This window comes from Mixophyes fleayi, chromosome 2 (assembly GCF_038048845.1).
Source record: "Mixophyes fleayi isolate aMixFle1 chromosome 2, aMixFle1.hap1, whole genome shotgun sequence".
Taxonomy (NCBI): domain Eukaryota; kingdom Metazoa; phylum Chordata; class Amphibia; order Anura; family Limnodynastidae; genus Mixophyes; species Mixophyes fleayi.
In genome coordinates this window covers 268,989,117-269,012,852 of record NC_134403.1, presented here as the reverse complement: position 1 = coordinate 269,012,852, position 23,736 = coordinate 268,989,117, and the positions used below count along the sequence as shown (strand labels likewise).

General features: G+C 39.1%; 1 protein-coding gene across 1 annotated transcript in view; it reads right to left on the bottom strand.

Annotated features, from left to right (window-relative positions):
* Positions 1–18,873, bottom strand: part of LOC142139929 (complement component receptor 1-like protein) — a 92,842-nt gene extending 73,969 nt beyond the window's left edge. The window contains exon 1 of the mRNA XM_075197792.1: positions 18,784–18,873. The gene's annotated coding sequence lies outside the window, so the exon portion shown is untranslated. The remainder of the gene's footprint in view (positions 1–18,783) is intronic.
* Positions 18,874–23,736: the final 4,863 nt, after the last annotated feature.

Genomic DNA, 23,736 nt, shown 5'->3' with positions numbered 1-23,736 from the left:
TCTCCTCTGTTAAAAACATTTTGTCACCTTTCCCCTCCTACAGGGGTTGGTCTTCAGGGTAGGCCAATGACAGTGCCGCAACACCAATTTGCATCTTCCCAATACTAAACTGTAACATCTTTTCTGGGGAGAGTCACGTAGACCCAAGATTATCATTAATATATCCAATACTACTTTACCGGTCTATAGTTGTTACCAAGCAGAGAGGTCCAGTGGATGAGTTGAGCCGATACACATTTCCTCTCATTCCCTGCGGGACAGCATGCTTCTGTTGAAGTCGAACAATTGGATGAAGTTCTAAATGTAGAAATATCGATTGTAATAGTTTTCCGTGCGATTTGCATGCTATGTCATACCAGGATTAATTATGCAGTCGCACAGGTAAACAAAGCAAATACATTTACATTCACACCTACATATGTAGTTCACTTTTAAGAAAGTTCCAACTCCCATTCTTTTATTATTAAGACTTAGAGATTATTTATACAAAGATAAACATACATTAAAAGGTATTTATGGTTCAAGTCCTTAGAAATGTATGGTGTTTGGTTTTATATTAATTCCCATTTTACCAGTAGGAATCCGATATCATCAGAGAAGCGATCACACTTAGCAGTCACCAGCTATGATTACTATAAGATTAATTCTCAGAAGTACTCTGTTAATGGGTTAGTTTAAACTAGATTTTAGGCAGTTCCTTGAGACAAGATACTTACACAGCTGTTGGAATGAGCTCCCCCCACCTTTGGAGAATAATTGTTTGAACTGACCGATTACCTACACTGTACTGAATCCTGAACCAATGATGACCTGTTTTAGTGTTATATTTGTGTACATTGTGACATCATCACTGTTGTTTTGTCAACTCAAACTGCATAAAAAGCCACTAGACAGTATCACTCTCTCTTTGACCACAGAATTCAGGCTTGAATGACTGTTACTGGATTCAGTGGGCAAGTGTAATGTATCGGTTGTACTTTCTTGTATTAAATGCTTTGCTATATTTTTGCTATTAAATTTCTTCGTGCTTTTGAACCACATCGGACAGCCTTTATTGGTGACAATAGAAATGGACATAACACTTCAAAATATGGTATGCCTTTCCTTCTCTTAGTTATGAATATGGGGTTGATCACTAGTTATATTGTTTGGAAGTGGTATTTGGAGAGGGAATTTTTATTGTCTATATAAATTTAGCAAGCCATCATGTGGTCGGTCACTTGTAGTCTTGCCAGGCATTGCCGTAACTAGACATTTTAGTGCCCTGGGCGAGAAAGGGCACCGGCGCCCCCCATGTAAGTGGGAGTGACATTTGCCACGTGGGTGTGGCCAACCTAATGTGGGGGTGTGGCTAGCACTTCACTGAAAGAATTCTGGTACACATATTTGCACATGCATATGCATATATAAATATAAATATACACACACACACACACATATACAGTGGTGGGATTCAAATAAATTAACAACCGGTATAAATATATACAGAAAGGTATTCTAATATTTCATGCACTTGATACTCAAATAGGAACAGTAAAAGAGATACACAAAAGTAGATTGCTATAAGAAAGAGTTTTAAAATGTTAAAAAAAATATGAAAGAATACCTTACAAAAATCTGTTATTTCATATTATGGCATAGTAATGCCCCCAGTTCATATTATGCCAAAGTAATGGTTCTTCATCACACTCTGCCATGCAGCCTTCCTCCACCCACGATATATGTCCTAAATGAAACATTTATGCAGTCTCACTTCACTATCTCTACAAATGCGCAATCCTCATATTTATATCACATACATCACATTCTCAGTTTCCAGTATGAATGCACTACATAACCTTATAAATACAAATTCCATATAAAACACATGAACTATATAATTTCCTCTCACAAACAACCCACTGCTTCCCAGCAAGTATAACACCACTGTCCTCTACTTTGCTTCACACTCAATAAACCTACCTGTGGTATACCACCAATGTAACTCTGCCCATTTGGCTCACAGTATTTATATCACAGCTATACGTGTACTGGAAACCACTGTGTTGAGATAAGAGATGATTGGGATGATCTTGTCTCTCAGAAGTACGGCATGAAAAGAGAATGTTTATTGAAGGGTTGTTTTGTACCTTAGGTTTCTGTGAGCAAGCCACCACAAAAAGTGGTCCGTAATGTGTTCCTGTGGTCAAAACCAACCATATGCTTTTGTTGTGTGATGTGGCAGAGTTATGTACATTGATATGTAGTGTTCAACCCTTTCAAATACCAGATTCAGGATGTGTGAAATGGGATAGAGCTGTGGATAAAGAGGATTGGAAGACATGGGAATAAATTCAATGAGGGGAGAAAAAGAGAAAGCGAGAGAGAGAAAGCGAGAGAGACTGATGTGATCTTGGGCAACGATGTTGGGGTGGAATTGTTACTGCAATTTTCAACTTTTTTACCTGGAGCCAAGCTGCCCGTCTACAGTCTTCAGGATGTACACCTGCAGAACCCAGCCCAAAGGAAAAGACTACAGCTGCTATTTCTACAGGAAACAGCCAGTTCTTTGACTCTGGAAAGACTACATCCCCTAACAACGCATAGGATGTTGTCTCTTGCCAACCTTATATTGTGGGGGTGCCCAGTGATGCTCCTGTCCCTAGCAGTATGCCAGCTCTGGCGGTTAGTATAGCTGACCACAGACCTCCCTTTGACTGACCACACTTTTACTGACCCTAGTCACCCCAGCATAGACCCCCCTGCAGCGTTTCCGGACTTAGATGATAGTGAGGTCCGCAGGGAAGATTTCAGGGCAGCACAGCTCTCTGATCCCTAACTGGAAGGCATGAGGTGCCAGGCTGGCGGCAGCATTCCAGTGATGGAGGTGGGGAGAGTGACCTGGCGTAAAGGGTTGTTGTACCCTGTAGCTAATAAGGTAGATGGGGATAGACCAGTCCGGGAACAAATTCAACTGGTGGTACAACGGGGCTTTCGGGTGCAACCAATGTCAGTTGCCCATGAAATCCCTAAGGCGGGATACCAGTAAGAGACCGAACACTGAAGCGCCTGGTTAGTGGCACAATGATACTTTGTGCGCTCAGTGTATATAAGCCACAGAAAATGAGCAATTACAATTATCCACCAACTTCCTGATACACCATATACGTATTCGGAGCACACTGCCATCCTCATACCCGTCCGACTACACGAGTCTGGAAATCACGTCTACCCGTTCACCTCAAGACAGGACTCACTGCTGCATCACCCTCCTTCACATCAGGACGAGTCACATCAAGTGAACAGCGAGTCTCCATTGGGCTAAACACAATGGTGGTATCCAATTCTTCCTATTCAATAAGAACTACTAGGGGCCGGTATTCCCAAAACTGCAGTAATGGGGGTAGGTATGATGGTACAGACATCATACACTCCTGCAGATCTAGTTAAGGAAAGAGAAGGTATTGTGGCTGTTAGAGAAAACCATATCATCTTTAGGAAGGCAGGAATGCCAGATATAGGGTCATTGGATCCTAGAAGATGGAAGACTTTTCAGAAAGAACATAGTATATGGATTACTAGGAATAATAAAGAACTCCAAGTATCAGCATGGGTAAGGGCATGTAGACAAATAGAACAAGAACAAATGGTAAAGGAGGAGATGTTAGAAGACATCCAGGGACATACAGCTGTAAACTTGCCTCCTACTCAGCCACCCCCAAGTGCACAATCAGACCCACAGTTACCCATTAGAAGGAATGTCAGGACAACTACCACCTGTAAAAGAAATTATGATCTTTTGAATTAAGCAATATATAGCTTTCATAGTTAATGTAGAATTCAATTAGTTAAAAATGACTAACTACAGACCTTCATAGTGTCATGAGCCGCGGCGGCCGCAGGCACCACCGCGACTCACTGCCCCTGGTTCCCGGCCGTCGCTATGACGACCGGGACGTCACATCCGGTTTCATGGCCCCGACGCCGAAACCACTGCTATCGCGCCCCAGCCACTAAGTACAGCCGGGCGCACGCACTACAGCCTGCGGGCCAATTAGGGTTTTATTGTAATTAGCTGTGCCCTGTGTATTGTTGCAGGGAAATACCCTGATTGGTTGGCTCCAGTATATAAGGCAGGTAGGGCTTAGCCTCCCTGCCAGTTAGTGTCCTGTTTCAGTTCTGCTGCCTGCTACTTTGTCCCTGTGTTTGGTGTTTAACCTATGATTGATTTCCCGTGTATGACCCTTGCCTTTTCCTGGACTTTGAACCTGTGCTTCTGACCCTGATCTATTGCCTGAACCCAGATTTTGATTCTCTGCTAGTGACCCTGATCTTACGCCTGTCCCTGGATCCGGAACCTGTGCCTGTGACCCCTGACCTTGATTTGCTCTTTGCATACGTTGTCTGCTGCCGGCACCAATTCTGGCCTGGACCCTATGCTGCTGTCTGTCATAACACTCCATTCCTGGGTTCTCCTTAGCCGTAACACATCCTCCGACCCTCTGTTTGTCTGCAGCCAAGTCTGTCCCCACCACTAGGGGCAACAGTGAACACCAGACTTCAGAGCAGACTCTGGGTTTTGTTGTACCGGCTGTAGGGGTTCCTAACACATAGGTAAAGAAATTATAATTAGATTAACTGTTTTAAGGATGAGCGGTTATGGTTCGAAAACTTAGATAACTCTCTTTCAGTCCTGCTCTGAGTGAGAAAGATTTACAGATGTCTTTGTTCAATTGATTGAAGGTCATAACCACCATGGAGGGAGCCGGATCGCCAGCTGACCGCAAGGTAAGTATTTTCTTCAGGTTTTTTTTTTTTTTTGCTGCCTCCGACGGGCCCCCCTGGGCTGCAGAACCACCGGGCACCTGCCCATTGTGCCCAATGGGAAAGACGGCCCTGGACATACAGTATACTGAGGACCGAGATAATGTGTAAATTCCTCATATTACCTGTCCCACACATAAGTTAGAATTGTGTTCAAATGCAGACAATGGAATAGTGTGCTCTCAAAACACTCAAGTTTATGAACCTTGTAAGTTAGAACATCCGAATAGTGTATGTAATTGGGAGCTCCATGACACGAGAAATTATATGTTTATAGAAGTAGCACCACAAATAGTGTGCTTAGTAACCCATGATAAACAAACTATAGAAATGTATAACTTGACTAATCCATTTTCAGGATGTATCCAAAATGTTATTCATCTAATATGGAGAAATGAGACATATATTCTATAAGGATAGGAAAGACAATACATATATCAGCAATTTATCCCAAATAAACTATCCTCCTATAACTTAACTATTGATCTTCAGGGGATAATCAATGCTATAAACTACACCCAGCACCTGGCAGAGCATTTGGCACAGGTAAACTATTCAGCTAATCATGCACAAATGCAGATGACAATAGAAGCACAGGAATTAACATATGTAGCTCATCAATTAAAAGATAATCTGCAACACCATTGGTGGGATGTGTTCACAGGTAATTCCCCCACTGCAACAGGTATTTTTAAGGTAATGTTCCATCCAATACTGGTAATAATAGTGGTTTTGATCCTGTTGATTGTGTGGAATTGTTATTTATCCTGTAAGTTTAGAAAAATGGTTAATCAGGCCATGACTCCAGTACCAACATATTTTAATCAAACTCAAAATGTATGTACCTCATGTAAACGGAATAACTCCTATCAAGCAGAAATGACATGTGTATACTGCAGTGAAATACTGCTAGGGAAAGAATAAATGATGCAAGGATACCTTCTCTTGTGAATGATTAATTCACTATCCACATGGAGACTTTAGGTCAAAATCTGGGTAAATGTAGCTTGAGAAATGGGTAGCCCTGTATCATGACATGAAAGGAAGGGTCAGGAAACACATGTATATTTGCGTAATGTAATAAAAAGAAGGGATTGTGAGAGTATAAAACAATTAATAGTTATTAAAAGGTACAAATATATGTGTAAAATACCTTAAAACTATACTTCAGATACAGGACTACGCCTTGAAGAAAAACAAGTGTTTCCTATGGAACAGACAATAGCAGGATGCCAAACTGAAGGAAATGGCCTGGAGGAAATTACGTAGAATTGGACAAAGGATGTTGCCTTATATTTATTGTTGCAAAGAAATATTTGCTGAACTAAAGAGATTTCCTTGTATGTACTTACAATTTGCAAAGAAAGAGATTTCCTTATATGTGCTTGTTGTTAACCAGTTAATGCTGGACCTTAGGTATAAATAAAGGGCCAGTCTGAAAAGACCTTCAGAGCTGATTTTGAAACTGCAACAACTTGTTTGTGTTTCACTTCCTCTCCTGTCGACAGAATTATGCTAATAGGAAATCAGGTTATCAGAGTTCAATAATGGGGGCACCAAGCCTTGTTAACCCGACATTGGTTATATCACCAAGTGTATATCTCTACCTACAAAACTACCCATCTTTTCATAAAATCTCTAAATTGTTATACTTAAAAAAAATAAAAGAAACGGATCGCCACAAGTCCGTAACAGTACTTCACTGTCAGACTAGTGAGGAACTTCAGCACATCCATTGCCTGGCAAACAGGTGTGGTCACTCATCGCTTTTGTCAGGTGGAGATAACAGCTAGAGGGGCTCAAAAAGAAGCTCCTACACCTCTACCATGGCCCACACCCGAATGGGAGACGTCAGGTGGCTGAAAATTAAATGCACCCATTCAGTACAATACATTGCCATAGATCTACGTGTGCTAGGCAATATTTTATAACCAAAACAATCTTGTAACAACCAGCTCAGATCTTCCCTCTTACCTCAGGGTAAACCGTCCGGGTTCTGCCACAAGGAAACAAAAATCTACCACTTGTGCTTACATTCCAGTAATTTCACAGTGACATGTGAGAACAACAAGAGATATTTATAGTGCTGACTGATGCTGAACGCACTCCCTTTGCAACACCTGTTCAGACACTTGCCCTGAAAATGACTAAAGGAAACAGGTTCGCTAAATAAACACAAATATTTATCCATATATGATTTGTGCTGAACTTTGGTCTAAATGATAATTTATTCCTATTTTAATCACTTTGCAGCCCTATAAAGAAATACAAACTGTTTTACGTGATTGTAGTTGTTTGCAACTATTGTAGTTTAATATTGACAGGGTTGGTTAATGGAATAACTAGACTGATAGGCATTAAGTTATATATGTGTATTACTGTCCTGTGCACATTTTAACAGTTGATACTTTCTTTACATATTATTTGCTAGGAATGACAATCATCAAAAAATACATTTGCTCCTTCCAATATTTGAAATAGCCCAAAAAAGTCTTAAATTATATACAACTACCTACTTTGCATCTTATAAGGACAGACGCAGTGCGGAAATTTGTGGGGCGCTAGGGCCATGCAGTTAAATGAAATATGTCTTTGAAAGAGACAATTTAATTTCAAGCCGAACGGCTTGTTAATTACCCTGATGTCCTGACTCCCTACCCAGTCCAGGCAAGCTTTATCCACAGAGAAGGCGATGAGCTATGGTGTCCTGCTGGCTGCATTATTATTATTATTATCATTTATTTATATAGCGCCACTGATTCCGCAGTGCTTAATTATACAGCAAGTGCCACTTTGAAATTATTTACTGCTATAAGTGCCTAGACAATAAGAGTGCACACATTATCTGCATCATCAGTGCATATGCAAATATATTTATGCATGATTTAAATATTAGATTATATGATATGTTCCTGCAATATATTAAGTATCTCCATGGTATCTGGCAGAGTGCATCAACTGGAAGCAATATTATACTATGAATTCCCAAATGCAGTAGCTATCCCAAAGACAAATAAGTTTGTGTGCATTGCTTTATTTTTAAGGGTGATCATGATATGTATATTATGGGGGGCAGATAAAGGGAGTTGAAGAAATTGCTGAGTGGGGCATTTAAAAAATAGAGTAGCATTTTAGGGGCATGATCTTTGTATTATGCAACAGTTATGAGGATGATATCTGTGGTCTCTAGGGTCACTAGCATACTGAATAATAGTCAGGTGGGGCTGGTAAAGGTTTATTTTTTTTCTAGCTCTTTGACAACAATTTTCATATATTTTATTGCCGACGTATGCCTGTGCTATAGGGTAGTTTTATCTGCCCATAATGCACAGTTGTGTTTGGACTAAAGGGCCTAATCATTCAGGGTTTGTTGTTAACATTTTGCATTATAATACAATTGCTGCATGTTTTCAAAACAGGACCTCGAATTTCCAGAATCCAGCTAGAAGACAACAAAGCTGCAAGAACAAGCAAGAGAGAAGAACAAGAACTGGTAAGAGAGATTGCACAATCTGTGTAAACGTGAATGCTGGAGAATAGTCCTGAATATTCATATTCAAGAGTAGTCCTAAACGCCTATATTGGGGAAAGGATGGGGGGTGCAATACTGCTGAAATAGTCTAGGGCGGCCGGAATCCTTAATTGGGCCCTGATTCCAACTGACTTTCCTAGTGCAATCCACGATTCCCAAAAGACATCCTTGGACACTACAGCTGCTCCTGCTGTTGGGGTGATACATATATAGAGAAGATGACCAAGAGTATGCATAATTTTATACAAGTGTCTGTGAAGCAAGCGTTCGAAAGATTAACCAAATATGAAAGTCAGCATCCTGTTGCACAGTGGATCACTAAATCCATAACAGCTATGTTAGCATTGGATGTACACCCTACTACCATCAATGCTTCAGTTTTTAGCCGATCAGTTGATGGCATGTGTCCACACTACCAAATTCCTCAGCTGTATAGGGAGGTTAAATAAATAATTCAGTGCTTAGAAAATGCCATTGTACCGACTGTCCACTTAACTACGGATATGTGAAGAAGCAGTACTGGCCAAACAAAATACTACATGACAGTGACAGGCCACATGGGTAGACAAATCACCATCAGCCACTCCAGTAGCTTCATCATTCTTTCGGCATAGTATTGCTAGCACACAATGCCAGGTCATTCACAGGCAAGCAACTCTTTGTATCGCTGGTTTCACAAAGAAACATACCACTGTCATTCTGTTGAAAAAAAATCCAGGAATGCCATAGCCAAATGGCTCACCCCGCTAAGACTCTCGTCAGCATTCCACATTGCCGATATCGGAGTGAACATTTTAACTGGGTGAATTGCAACACATACCATGCTTTGCAAACACAATAAACTTGAGGTGCAGAATTTCTTAAAAAATGAGAGGTCAGTGCAGGAGATGCTGTTCGCAGCCTGTAAAATTCATGGGCAGCAACCGCATGTAGAACATTGCAGCAGCTGCAAAAAAAAAAAAAAAAAAAGTATATCATCTGCCATTCCACCAACTTAAGCAAGAGGTAGTAACAAGATGATATTCCACACTTTCTGCACACTTATGTATCACTATGTTTCATAGGAATTGTATCTTTCATTAAACTGCCATGTATTTGTGCCGTAGCCGAGTCACTAATTTTAGCCAGCCAAGTAGCTGCAGCCATTGGCAAATATTGGTGAATATTTTGACAGTTATTAAGATACTATTAGAAAATAGACTGCAAATGACTGAATGATTGTTGGAGCTATAAATAGTAATGCAGGAACAAAAATAGCTCAAAAATCACATTATGTTAACCATTTTTCACAATTTTACTTAAATCAACATCCAAAACATGAGGATTTTTAGGAAAAACCAAAACCCAAAGTTGGTTTTAGAACCAAAATACAGAGGTCTGCACACATCTCTAATTAAACATATATATTATTTTTCTCTACCCTAACAGAAGTACATTTTCTGAATTATAAAGAGGAAAACTGTAAGTATGTATATTTTATTTATCAAGGCAATACAGTAAAACACTTTATATGTACATACTGTATACTGGACTGTCATTTTTTTAGATTTTGATTAAGTTTATATATCTTCCGACCACAATGGCTATTTTGTTTGCAAATTTTAAAGAAGATCCCCAACCCTGCCCAAAATTCAAATGATAGGCTTTCCGATGGGAAGTTCTAAGAAAAAGTAACAAAAACCAAAAACAAAAAAAAGTCACCTGTGCACTAAAACACAGACACACAATCAGAATTATGCACAAAATGATGTGACAAGGTTAAGCTACATCTGAGTATGCAAGAAATAAGTATTTTTTCCCCATCCATTTGAGGCCCAAATCACCAACAAAATTTTTGTATATGGCCAGCTTTACTGTTGTACATAGCAAAGGAAAAAAAATGTTTCACCCCATAATAGAATGGTGCCAGATCTTTGTTCAGAGAACTTCAAAAAGTTTTGTGTATGCAATTATTAAATTTAGTAGTAGCTCATATAAAACAATTAGCACTCTAGGCTTAGATCTGAAGTGCACCGTACAGATTGCTGGCTTCAAACATGAAGGTGAGATTTCCGGTTTTTCTGAAAGCATTAGATACATTGTTTTAGTTCTCAGTATATACAATACATTATGACCTCATTTTTGAGCGCCCTCATTTGGTAACTCCAGCCAACAAAAGATACAAGTCTGTATAAATTTCTATTTTATCATTTTTAAAATGCTTGCAGAGATGCCATCATAGGGTCTTAAGATGCACAATTTTCAATTATTAAACAGAAATGGAAAACAGTTGTATTGTATTTCTTGGGATCCCTAAAAGGAAACCAATCATGTGACAGAAACATGAAACTGTATTCCCTTTTGTTGGGACCAACATCGCCTGTTGTGTATAGTCCAATAAAATAAAAAAAATAAAAGAAAATACAATTGATTGCAAAACAATACGAAAAAATAAGTTGCTTTATCCTGTAACAAAAGTTATAACTGGTATAACCAGTAAATACAAAGAGTGGTCTGGTTAAGTCTACTGTAGTCATGATTAGAAATGGGTTAACAGTACTTATATAAACAATCAACATTATTAAATGTACAATAAAAATATTCAGTACATTTGCCAGTGGCGCTACCACATAATGCAAGTATAACAGAATATCACAGTAATATCCTAAAGCAATTTTATAAAACCCAGTAGGTGGCCATAAATCCGACTAAACTACTAGCATTCCTCAGGGTATGCAATACTTTCCAACGTTAAATGTGTTTTGAAAAAAAAGATGCATATTGTTCTGGTCTTCATAGTTAAATTTGCGTATTTGAGCAAGCAGTTACAATCTATTTGTTATAAAGTACTATAAACACTTAAGGGCTAGATTCATGTCTGAACTCAACTTGGACACAAGTTCCGTTTTTAAAATGTGCATGCAACTTCCGCCTGTATTCAAATCAAAGCATATCTCAAGATACATTTTGATTTGAACCTGGGTGCAAACAAGCAAAGTTTAAACTGTACTTGCCATATGTAGGACATAAATAACAGACTGCTGTATACGCTCATAAGTACAATAAAAGTTCAGAGAATATATACAACAGCTTTTAGCTGTATAATAGTTAAAAAAATGCGACAAAGGGAGGACCAGAATAGGAAGGCCAGGAAAGCAGGATAAATTGGAGGGTAACAGATGCAGAATACCAGGATTAGCTGAGATTCATATAGCACTGGATTCCAGGATCTGCTGAGAAGGATATAGCGTTGGATACCTGAATCTACTGAATAGGAATGGATAAAGGATACAAGGATTCATAAGGGGAAACACAGGATTACAGAAGTCACACAATCCAACAGCTAGCTGTCAGGCACCGTCTCCGCCGTACTTCCACTCGGCGGAGACGGACGCCTGTCACCGCTGCTCTGCCCGGACGGTTGCCGGGCAACAGGATAGCCGCGCCCCCATGCGCAGTGGCCCGTCCCGTCTTCGGCACTTCCTGTGCCTGTTCACGGAAACTATCATCTGCCTCCTTCATCTATTTAAACCTGGCTCTGGCACCATTAGGGTGCCAGAATAACAGGTTCCTGCCTCTAGCTCCCACTGTTTGTGCTCCATGTTTTGACCAGGCTTCCTCGACCATTCTCCAGTCTCTGCCTTCCTGTTGTGACCCGGCTTGCTGACCATTTTCTATTCTGTTTGACCCACCGTGTACCTGCGACCTTGGCTTGTTTGACATTTCTTCTGGATTCTCCCTCTGTACCTCGCATACCGATTGGCTTGACCCGGACCGTCTGACTCCTCTTTACTACACCGGTAACTGACTAACAGGACTGCGACCTGCGCACCTTGTGCAGAAAAGTCCATAGCTCCTTGCGGGGGTCCCTGGTGAAAACCAGGGGTACGTTAGACTCCGCACCTATTAGTTCAGTAGCGCCAATACCGGTTAGTGTTCCTCTCTATTCGAGCCTGACACTTGCAGGCTAACGGATAAAGAATACAAGGATTCATAAGGGAAACACAGGATTACAGAAGCCACACAATCCAACAGCTAGCAGGCTAACTGGACATGAAGATCTGGCACCATATTGCCAGAACAGGTACCTTAACTAGTCTGGTGGAAGAGTGGGAGTGTAAAGTAATAAGCCATTACTAAACATGGAAAACAAAAACCAACACATCCAAGATGGTGGCCACCATCAGAAGACGCCGAAGCGAAGGAACATGGCATATTAGGCCGGCCCTGTGTATCTGAACCTGGTAAGTAAGACGGAATTTACTCTTGACATGTATTGATAGTAAAAGATATGGCTGAAAACAAGCGTACTTATGACAAACACAGGACTTGAACTGGCCATATCTGCATTGAAACGCCTTTACCTTACATGGCCTGTTAGTCCACCCCTTCTCTCCCCCGTTCCACCTCTAGTAGGCAGTTGTGTTACTTGCGTGCGGATATAACTTGCCTGCAATTGCGCTCATTAACTTAATGAGCCTTTCTGGGCATGTGTGGTGCTTAATCGCAGAAGATACACTATGGATTGCATCTACACATGAATCAGGCCCTAGGGAGGCAATTAATTTAGCCACAAGGTTCTGTAGTGGCCTTGCACATTATGTTTCTGTGCAAATGAATGCAATTACTGTAACAATTAAATCATTCATTTTTGCTACCCTATGAAGAGAGCAAAAAATGCACAAAAGATCATTATCCGCACATCACTCGGAAACATAACATGCAAGTCTATTAAGGAACCTCGCGGCTAATTGAACTGCGGGTTCTGACAGTCTAGATTAGAAAATGATCCTATAACTTTACTCATAGTATTGTGCCTGTAAGAAAGAAATATGGAATATAAATTCATACTTTTCTGAGGCTCCTATATACATTAGTGTTTTTTGGTTTCCCATCAATAAGTTGCAAAATTGCATTAATCCCTCTTGCTTCACAAATAGTAAAGGCATAGGATGCCATACCATTCGGAAACTCCAGGTTTTGGATCAATGGAAGATCATGTGATTTATGGGCATTTAAACAATACTTGAGTCTTAGCACATACCATATGCTATGTGTGTTCCAGAGTAGTGGGTTATCACTAATTGTTGGCGGTATTTCACTGTCATGTTGATGCAAGAATGTAATTACATCAATATCAGATACACAATTTTGTTGTAGAGTCAGTTGGTACATGTGTCCTGCCCTTGGACCTAGTCCTTAAGATGCCCAAGGGCAGGGGCATAGATAGAACCAAGGTATTAACTTTCCAGACATTCTATGTTCTATCTTGATTGTTGCAATTTTCTCATAATAATGCGTGGACTTTTGCTTCAAATAAAATTTTGAAAAAGAAAAACACAAGTTTAACATCTCTATGCATAAAGATAAGTGGAATAAATTGTAGCAAATACATATGTCTCCAGAATGTAACCATTTTAAATGCTAAAACTAAGAGAAAGCTGTTGCACCATGACCAGAGACCTGTATCTAGATTCCCAAATAACATTCCTAAGGTATAATATGACATTACATTTTAAAGTCACAGGTATGTAGGACAATCAAAATTGATATTGCATAACGAGCAAACAAGCAAATAGAATGGTGTATCCCTAAAACTAGTTTCTTAAACCATTAAGAAACTAGAAAAAAAATCCACAATAGAACCATAAAAACTAAGATACAATTAATTTGACGTATATTAGCAATTTAAATTCTGAATAATTTGATCAAATCTGATTTGAGTTTACTGATGCAACACGAGTGTGTTGATTATTGTTAGCAAAATAAAGCCTTGTGAAAAGTCACTATGACCAGAGAAAATATCTCTGGCAAATCCACCTTTACCTCACCAGTTATCCATCAGACCAAAACCAATATTGAATTAGATCTCAGATTCCTTGTTTAACAATGTATAACTACGTGATGGCGAGTAAAATCAGTGTAAGATTTCAGTTCTGGCCACAAGATAGTAGTGTTGCCTTAACAACTGAGGAGATTCTAAACTTAAAACCAGTAAACTGAATTATCTGCAAGAGTATTTATACTTGTCCAAAAATGTCAGGTTTAAAATTACTTGCATTCTCGATAGCCCAATGAAAATATTATCTACTTGGTCCTCAGAATACAATTCCATGAAGCGTAGGTCCTCCACCGGCCAGAGATTCCCTCACCAATATCAGTAAGTTCTTCATATAGAGGGTTCCATTGGTAGGGCTGAATGAATTAGGTTACGAGTATTCCCAATATCGGAGAACTCCTCAAAATAGCTATGAGTCTTGAATCTCTGACCGCCGCACCTATGTCACCAAGTCCATCATACAAGGGATTTCTCTTTTAATACAGGTTCAGTTAGAGCATATATAATCCTATGCGACTTATTTAATAGGAGTCAGCATGCATCTGGACCATCCTGTGGTAGGAGGCATACAGTACGATTCATTTAGATGCGATAAAAGAAGGATTCCTATGTCTGATGGGAACCAAGATGTCCGGAGCAGTGGAGGAGTGCCGTAATCATGGTTAGACAACTCCAGGAGGCTGTCTCTCCCCCAACTGACAACAAACTTGGTGCTTACCCCGATTTTGTTTGTTTTATTCCCTTGCACTTGATCACCTCCAGCGGGGTAAAATGGCTGGATGTTTGGTCAGGCTTGACAAAACCCTTAGGACTTTGATTCCAAAGCCTCACAATGTATGTCACCAACACGCAGGGCCGGATTAACCCGAGGGCTTTCTGGGCTAAAGCTCAGGGGCCTCATGCAGCTGGGGGGCCTAGAAACGATTATAAATATAGGGATCTTCTTGTATCTTCTGATGCGTTAGGGAAGCTGGCAGGCAGCAAATACAATGTTTTAGCTGCCTGCTTCCACTGTAAGTGCAGGAGTGGAGCAGAGCTGATAAACTATGACTGGAGGGAGATCATGACATGGTGGGTGGGAGATCATCATGAGTGGGGGGGAGGTCATGATTAGCAAAAAGGAAAAAATATAACAGAAAAAATATATAGTTTAATTTATTCAAATATATTATGACATCAATAATGGGGGGGATTATGACAGCTTGGGGACAGAAGGAATGGGGGCCTCATAGTATCCCTAGACCAGGGGCCTACAGTGTCTTAATCCGGACCTGCCAACATGCAGTAGTATATTCACCCGATGTACATCTGAGCAATGTGCGGAAGTAATAGTTTGTATGTTCCCTTGAGAGCACAAGACTCGTTGAGAAAGGATATTTGGCAAAACTTTCTATGCTGCGATCAAATAATTGGAATGGACTCAAGGGAAATAAATATCTGTTGTAATGTATACTCGACTTCCATAGATCTTTACCAAATATTTTGGAAAAAAATGGATCAAACTTGTTAGATAGTTGCTGGAGATATGGTTGCACATTAACATCTCTCCATGGCCTATCTTTCATCCTTAAACATATAACAATTTTGGAGAAATTGATTCTAGAATATCTTGTGAGTGATTGTTCTTATGAGGTGGTTGCTGCATGTTGGAGGATTTCAAAAGTTCAAGTCCTGTGTTCGGGGTTTGTTGGTGTTTTCCATGGCACAGTGCTGGAGAGAATTTTGATGCTGTGCAATTTAGTTGTTTAATAGGCTACAAGAGAAGAGTTCTGGTGGACATAATTCTGTGGAAAGGAATAAAGGAAATAGAAAGGGAAGGGAGATGAGAGAGGCTCACCTTTATGGCATTAAGGATAAAAGTCTCAGTCTGTGTGATTTAGAGAAATGTATCTGTTCTCCTTGAATGTCAAGTATTCTTGTACCTATAGGTTTAAAGCTCCTTTTCCCCCTTTGAAGTAATATAGCTTTTTGCACACTGTAAATAGATTGTGGTCTGAACAGCTCATATAGGGGCATATTTAACACGGACCGCAAAACATGAAAAATAGTTTAATACTTATCACATTGATAAGGATTGAACTATTTCTCATATTTATGAAAAACCTACACAGGAACAGCAGTTCTGATAAATTGTGGTTCCTGTGAAAAAAAAAACTGACCTAACACTTCATCTTCGTAATGCGTTCCTGGGTGGCTTCTTCGTTCCTCCTTTCAAATCCTGTGCGCATGCACCAATTGATAACTTGGGCATGCGCACAGGCATCCCAACAGCACTGACCCGAAGGACCTGGGTCATGTGACAGGGCTACACGTGCACTGTAAAGCTCTGCTCTTCGGAGTGCTCAAAACTATCAGAAACGGTAATGTATGCCAGCCTGAGCTGGCGTACATTACCGTATGTGTAAAAGTAGTTTTGAAAGTTGCTAAATTGCAATACATAGCAGTTCCCATAGACTTCTATGGGGACTGCTATGTATTTCGAAAAAAATGCAAAGCGATGCACCAATAATAGATTTGCAGGGTACTTAGATTTGCGGCTACTCCCTGAAAACGTTCATTTTCAGGGAATTTACAGGAAATAATGATTGATAAATAGGCCCCATAATGTGGCTTGGAACCGTTTATAGATGCAGCAGCTGCATTTAGCTCTTATGTGCTGTCATTTGCCCTAAATTTTTATAGCTTTAAAAATGTATAGTTTTTAACTTTGGCAATAAGGTATCTATGTTTATAGCTTGTAGATACCTCTTGTGTGTAGAGTGTGAATCTGGAAATGTAATGTTTAAGCTCTTAAATGTTTAGTGCTAAAAACAGAAAAAGGAAACGTTCCTTAGGGCTAGAGACAGCACACAAAAGAGATTTAAACTCAAGAGCAAACTGCAGCTGCTGCTATTTATAAACATTTCCAAACCACATTATGGAGCATATTTTAAAACAATCCCTTTCAATCCTTATTGCAAAGATAAGGATTGAAAGTTCATGTGTATTTATTAAAACACTTCACCAGGAACAGCAGTAGCAAAACTACTGTTCCTGTGAAGTTACAAACTTACCTGTTCACTGCCTCTTTCTTCCCAAGGTTGCTTTGTGATCCACAGCAGCTTTGTGTGCATGCGCTTTCTAAAAATGTCGGGCATGCGCCCAAACATTCCTGCACTTCACTGTTGCAGAGAGTGGTGTGTGACAGTGCACACACTGTAAAGCTCTGAAGAGTGCTGAAAAATAGCAAAAACGGTAATGTACGGCAGCCTGAGCTGGAGTACATTACTCTATGTGTAAAAGCATTTTCATTCACTGTTAAATTGCCATACATAGCAGTCTCCATAGACATCTATGGGGATGTCTATTATGGGGGAAAAAAGTGCAAAGCAGCAAATATCTATGATATCTGCTGTAATGCACTGTTGATAGATTAGGCACATACTTCTATTGGTGTCTATTGACATGAAAATTAGGTTTAATAAATAGGCTCCTATATGCAATCTTGATATCACAAGCTATTTACATGGTCATTAATAGGGTTTTAAAACTTGATGCCCATTATTGTCACTAGTGTAAAATGATACACGATCATCATCATCTATTTATATAGTGCCACTAATTCCACAGCGCTATACAGAGAACTCACTCACATTAGTCCATGCCCCATTGGAGCTCACAGTCTAAATTCCCTAGCACACACACACATACATACACAGACCAATAGAGACTGAGGTCAATTTAACAGTAGCCAATTAACATGTTAGTATGTTTTTGGAATGTGGGAAAAAACCGGAGCACCCCCAGGAAACCCAGGAAAACACTTGTTGCATTTACAACACCAATACACCATCAATGAACTAATAGTGTCTGTTAGTATTTTTGTCTCCAGTGGATAAATTGAAACTATAAAGCACATAGTACTCTTATTGAGGATATTATATTCCACCAATAATACATCTTTAAAACATTATCTATTAAGAAGGTGTAAGTATCTGTTTGTATTCATGTCACCAGTAGTTAGTGTGCAATACTATAGTGTGCTAGGGAGTACAGGGGCTACAAAGTATTAAGATTCACTGGTCAACAGTAGGTATATTATATTAGAATATTTTCCTCTCTTATTTATTGCATATGTGCATATCATATCAATTTTCAATAAGAGGGTTAGAGATATTTTATGAGAAGAGATATTAATGTCCTCAGATAGTGGGTCCAGATAATTATATGTTGGTTATATTACCAAGGGTATATCTCTACTTACAAAACTACCCATCTTTTCATAAAATATCTGTAAATTCTTATACTTTGAAAAAAGTTAATAACTATACTTAAAAAATTAAAAGAAACGGATCCCCACAAGCCAGCAACAGAACTCCACTGTCAGACTAGTGAGGAACTTCAGCACATCCATTGCCTGGAAAACAGTTGTAGTCGCTCATCGCTTTTGTTAGGTGGAGATAACAGCTAGGGGGCCCAAAAGGAACATCCTACACCTCTAACTCAGCCCACACCTGACTGAGAGACGTCAGGTGGCTGAAAATGAAATGCACCCATTCAGTACAATACATTGCCATAGATATACGTGTGCTAGGCAATATTTTATGATCAGAACAATCTTGTAACAACCAGCTCAGATCTTCCCTCTTACCTCAATGTAAACCGTCCAGGTTCTGAGACAAGGAAACAAAAAATCTACCACTTGTGCTTACATTCCAGTAATTTCGCAGTGACATGTGAGAACAACAAGGAGATATGCATAGTACTGACTGATGCTGAACACACCCTCTATGTGACACCTGTTCAGGCACTCGCCCTGAAAATGACTAAAGGAAACAGGTTCGCTAAATAAACACAAATATTTATCCATCTAGGATTTGTGCTGAACTTTGGTCTCCATGATAATTTATTCCTATTTTGATCACTTTGCAGCCCTATAAAGAAATACAAACTGTTTTACGTGATTGTAGTTGTTTGCAACTATTGTAGTTTAATATTGACAGGGTTGGTTAATGGAATAACTAGCCTGATAGGCATTAAGTTCTATATGTGTATTACTGTCCTGTGCACATTTTAACAGTTGATACTTTCTTTAGATATTATTTGCTAGGAATGACAATCAAAAAATACATTTGCTCCTTCCAATATTTGAAATAGCCCAAAAAAGTCTTAAATTATATACAACTACCTACTTTGCATCTCATAAGAACAGAGACAGTTTTATTTTAAGCTGAATGGCTTGTTAATTACCCTGATGTCCTGACTCCCTACCCAGTCCAGGCAAGCTCTATTGACAGAGAAGGCAATGAGCTATGGTATCCTGCTGGCGGTGCGGCACACAATTAATTATACAGCAAGTGCCACTTTGAAATTATTTACTGCTATAAGTGCCTAGACAGTAAGAGTGCACACATTCTGTGCATCATCAGTGCATATGCAAATATAATTATGCATGATTTAAATATTAGATTATATGATATGTTCCTGCAATATGTTAAGTATCTCCATGGTTTCTGGCAGAGTGCATCAACTGGAAGCAATATTATACTATGAATTCCCAAATGCAGTAACTATCCCAAAGACAAATAAGTTTGTGTGCCTTGCTTTATTTTTAAGGGTGAACATGATTTGTATTTAATGGGGGGCAGATAAAGGGGGTTGAAGAAATTGCTGAGTGGGGAATTAAAAAAATAGAGTAGCATTTTAGGGGCATGATCTTTGTATTGTGCAACGGTTATGAGGATGATCTCTGTGGTCTCTAGGGTCACTAGAATACTGAATAATAGTCAGGTGGGGGCAGGTAAAAGTTTGTATTTTTTTTATAGCCCTTTGACAACAATTTTCATATATTTTATTGCCTACATATGCCTGTGCTATGGGGTAGTTTTATCTGCCCATAATGCACAGTTGTGTTTGGACTAAAGGGCCTAATCATTCAGGGTTTGTTGTTAACATTTTGCATTATAATACAATAGCTGCATGTTTTCAAAACAGGACGTCGAATTTCCAGAATTCAGCTAGAAGACAACAAAGCTGCAAGAACAAGCAAGCGAGAAGAACAAGAACTGCTAAGAGAGATTGCACAATCTTTCTAAATGTGAATGCTGGAGAATACTCCTGAATTTTCATATTCAAGAGTAGTCCTAAACGCCTATATTGGGGGAAGGATGGGGGGACACTACGGCTGAAATAGCCTAGGGCGGCCGGAACCCTTAATTGGGCCCTGATTCCAACTGACTTTCAACTTGTATCGCTGGTTTTACAAAGAAACATACCGCTGTCATTCTGTTGAAAAAAAATAAAATCAGGAATGACATAGCCAAATGGCTCACCCCGCTAAGACTCTCATCAGGATTCCACATTGCTGATAACATTATAACTGGGTTAATTGCAACACATACCATGCTTTGCAAACACAATAAACTTAGTGGTACAGAATTTCTTAAAAAATGAGAGGTCAGTGCAGGAGATGCTGTTCGCAGTTTGTAAAATTTATGGGCAGCAACCGCATGTATAACATTGCAGCAGCTGCAAAAAAAAAAAAAAAGTATATCATCTGCCATTCCACCAACTGAAGCAAGAGGTAGTAACAAGATGATATTCCACACTTTCTGCACACTTCTGTGTCACTATGTTTCATAGGGAATGTATCTTTCATTAAACTGCCATGTATTTGTGCCGTAGCGGAGTCACTAATTTTAGCCAGCCAAGTAGCTGCAGCCATTGGCAAATATTGGTGAATATTTTGACAGTTATTAAAAGATTATTAGAAAATAGACTGTAAATGACTGAATGAATGTTAATGCTATAAATAGTACTGCAGGAACGAAAACAGCTCAAAAATCACATTATGTTACCCATTTTTCACAATTTTAATTAAATCCACATCAGAAACATGAGGATTTTTAGGAAAAACCAAAACCCAAAGTTGAAAAAAAGAATGTCTCACCACTTAATAGAATGGTGCCAGATCTTTGTTCAGAGAACTTCAAAAACTTTTGTGTATGCAATCATTAAATTTAGTAGTAGCATATATAAAACAATTAGCACTCTAGGCTTAGAGATCGGAAGTGCACTGTACAGATTGCTGGCTTCAAACATGAAGGTGACATTTCAGGTTTTTCTGAAAGTATTTGACACTATTGTCTTTGTTCTCAGTATATACAATACATTATGACCTCATTTTTGAGAGCCCTCGTTTGGTAACTCCAGCCAACAAAAGATACAAGTCTGTATAAAATGCTAATTCATCACATTTAAAAGGCTTAAAAGGCTTGCATAGATGCCATCATGGGGTCTTCAGATACGCCATTTTCAATTATTGTGTTTACTTTCACAACAGATATTCTACACATATTCAACCAAATCAGTTATAACACAGCACAATTTTGTTCGACATCCACTACTCTATTCATTCCTTCATTTACACATTTCACAATATGCTCCCCACAAATGTAATCTTTTTCTGCATTTTTTCCTCCTTGTCCGACACTTAGGTCTTTGACCTGTACATAACTATGCATTTAATGGCCTACTAAATGCATTTTTGTAAACGCCTTCATGCAAACAACCTTTGCACTACTTGCCAAAAAACACTTTTGTAAGCCATAACACCAAGGTAATTTAAAAGAGTTTGGGTAAAGTGAAGTCTTTAAAAAAAAAAAAAAAAGTTGATGAAAAAAGAATGAATCCATGGCACGTGTCCAAACGGACAGTTGGGAATCACTGGGTTAGGTCATCTTTATTGGTCAATGAATGTGTGCAGTAAACTGTATAAACTACACTTCCTGGTTTACAATGCAATTCCTGAAAGTCATTTAGTTTTATTACAAATGAATGTATCCCTTTAATTAAACAGAAATGGAAAACAGTTGTATTAATTGTATTTCTTGGGTTCCTCTAATAGTAAACCAATCATGTGACAGAAACATGAAACTGTAATCCCTTTTGTTGGGATCAACATCGCCTGTCGTGTATAGTCCAATAAAATATTTTTTTTTTTTAAAAATACAATTGATTGCAAAACAATATGAAAAGATAAGTTACTTTAATCTGTAACAAAAGTTATAACTGGTATAACCAGTAAATACAAAGAGTAGTCTGGTTACGTCTACTGTAGTCATGATCAGAAATGGGTTAACAGTATCAACATTATTAAATGTACAATAAAAAAAATTCAGTACATTTGCCAGTGGCGCTACCACATAATGCAAGTATAACAAAATATCACCGTAATGTCCTAAAGCAATTTTGTAAAATCCAGTAAGTGGCCATAAGTCTGACCAAACTACTAGCATTTTTTCAGGGTATGCCATACTTTCCAACGCTAAATGTTTTTTGGTTTTTTTTTTTAAAAAGATGCATATTTTTCTGGTCTTCATAGTTAAATTTGCGTATTTGAGCAAGCAGTTACAATCTATTTGTTATAAAGTACTATAAACACTTAAGGGCTAGATTCATGTCTGAACTCAACTTGGACACAAGTTCCGTTTTTAAAATGTGCATGCAACTTCCGCCTGTATTCAAATCAAAGCATATCTCAAGATACATTTTGATTTGAATCTGGGTGCAAACAAGCAAAGTTTAAACTGTACTTGCCATATGTAGGACATAAATAACAGACTGCGGTATACGCACATAAGTACAATAAAAGTTCAGAGTATATATATAACAGCTGTTAGCTGTATAATAGTTAAAAAATTCGACAAAGGGGGGACCAGAATAGAAAGGCAGGATAAATTGGAGGGTAACAGATACAGAATACCAGGATTATCTGAGATCCATATAGCACTGGATTCCAGGGTCTGCTGAGAAAGATATAGCGTTGGATACCAGGATCTACTGAATAAGAACGAATACAGGATTAGCTGAGAAGCAAACAGCACTGGATACCAGGATCTACTGAATAGGAACGGATAAAGAATACAAGGATTCATAAGGGAAACACAGGATTACAGAAGCCACACAATCCAACAGCTAGCAGGCTAACTGGACATGAAGATCTGGCACCATATTGCCAGAACAGGTACCTTAACTAGTCTGGTGGATGAGTGGGAGTGTAAAGCAATCAGCCATTACTAAACATGGAAAACAAAAACGTACGCATCCAAGATGGTGGCCGCCATCAGAAGACGCCGAAGCAAAGGAACATGGCAGATTAGGCCGGCCCTGTGTATCCGACCCTGTTAAGTAAGCCGGCATTTACTCTTGACATGTATTGATAGTAAAAGATATGGCTGAAAACAAGCGTACTTATGACAAACACAGGACTTGAACTGGCCATATCTGCATTGAAACGCCTTTACCTTACATGGCCTGTTAGTCCAGCGCTTCTCTCGCCCGTTCTACCTCTAGTAGGCAGTTGTGTCACTTGCGTGCGGATATAACTTGCCTGCAATTGTGCTCATTATCTTAATGAGCGTTTCTGTGCATGTGTAGTGCTTAATCGCAGAAGATACACTATGGATTGCATCTGAACATGAATCAGGCCCTAGGGAGGCAATTAATTTAGCCACGAGGTTCTGTAGTGGCCTTGCACATTATGTTTCTGTGCAAATTAATGCAATTACTGTAACAATCAAATCATTCATTTTTACTACCCTAT